At 41.7% G+C, this 1,150-nt stretch overlaps 1 non-coding gene across 1 annotated transcript; it reads right to left on the bottom strand.

Moving 5' to 3' along the window:
• Positions 1-543: 543 nt before the first annotated feature.
• LOC120268125 lies at positions 544-650 on the bottom strand. Its single transcript, XR_005538795.1, has one exon. It is a non-coding gene; the product is annotated as a small nucleolar RNA R71 (small nucleolar RNA).
• Between the last annotated feature and the right edge of the window lie 500 nt (positions 651-1,150).

Consider the following 1,150-nt stretch of genomic DNA (forward strand, 5'->3'; position numbering starts at 1 on the left):
TTTTTCTTGATTTTGCAAGATACTGTGCATGACACCAGCAAATCCATCAAATCTAGTTACTCTAGATAATGAAATTGAAAGAACCTTGCATCGAAGACTAAGAGAAGTTGGTGAAGGCTTAAGTGAACAAATATTGAAATTGAGGATAGGGAATCCACAATCATGGCTGAGAAGAGACGCACCCTATCGGAATATGAAAGGCCACAGTTCACGGGTGAAGAATTCAGTGTTCAAGCACCAACCATTGCCACGAATAACTTTGAAATCAAGGCAAGCACAATCGGCATGATCCAGTATTCAGTACAATTTAATGGTCTTGAAAATGAGGATGCTCATGACCATCTTGCCCACTTTCTCCAAATTTGTTCCACCTTCAATATAAATGGAGTGACAGATGATGCAATCAAATTGTGGCTATTCCCATTTAGTCTAAGGGATAGGGCATACTGGTGGTTCACATCCTTACCACCGGGGTCGATCAAAACATAGAAGGATATGATTGAAAAATTCCTTGGAAGATATTTTCCTCCAAGTAAAGTGGCTAACCTAAGGCAAGAAATTGCAGTGTCTAAACAAGGAGAGTTTGAGACATTATTTGAAGTTTATGAAAGATTCAAAGATCTTCTTAGAAGATGCCCCCATCATGGCTTTGCTTCTTTGATGCGAGTACAAATCATCTATAACTGGCTGAACTATGCAACTTGCCAACTGATTGATCCCGCAGCTGGTGGGTCCCTTAGCAACAAGTACCCCAATGAAGTCGAGAAACTCCTTGAATTTTTATCAAGCAATGAGTCTCATTGGGCCTCACGAGGTACACCAGAGAAAGGAGCCGAAATTTATGAAGTTAGTACCAATGATGCTCTTGCTGCAAAAATTGACATGTTGTATTGGAAGTTAGACATGTTTATGGGTAGTAATTCGAAGTCAGAGACAGTGATGAGTTGCACCACTTGCGCTGGGGGGCATGATGTTGCCCAATGTCCTATTGCTAGCTCCTCTGTTGTACCAAACAAGAATGTTGACTATATTGGGGGACAAAGACCACAAGGGAAAGGCCAACCATGCTACAGTAATCCATAGGACAGGTGTGAGATGCTAGAGTGTGTGCTAACCTCCTCGCATTCGAGTGAGTACATCCATTTGGAGG

This window comes from Dioscorea cayenensis, chromosome 8 (assembly GCF_009730915.1).
Source record: "Dioscorea cayenensis subsp. rotundata cultivar TDr96_F1 chromosome 8, TDr96_F1_v2_PseudoChromosome.rev07_lg8_w22 25.fasta, whole genome shotgun sequence".
In the NCBI taxonomy this organism is placed as follows: Eukaryota; Viridiplantae; Streptophyta; class Magnoliopsida; order Dioscoreales; family Dioscoreaceae; genus Dioscorea; species Dioscorea cayenensis.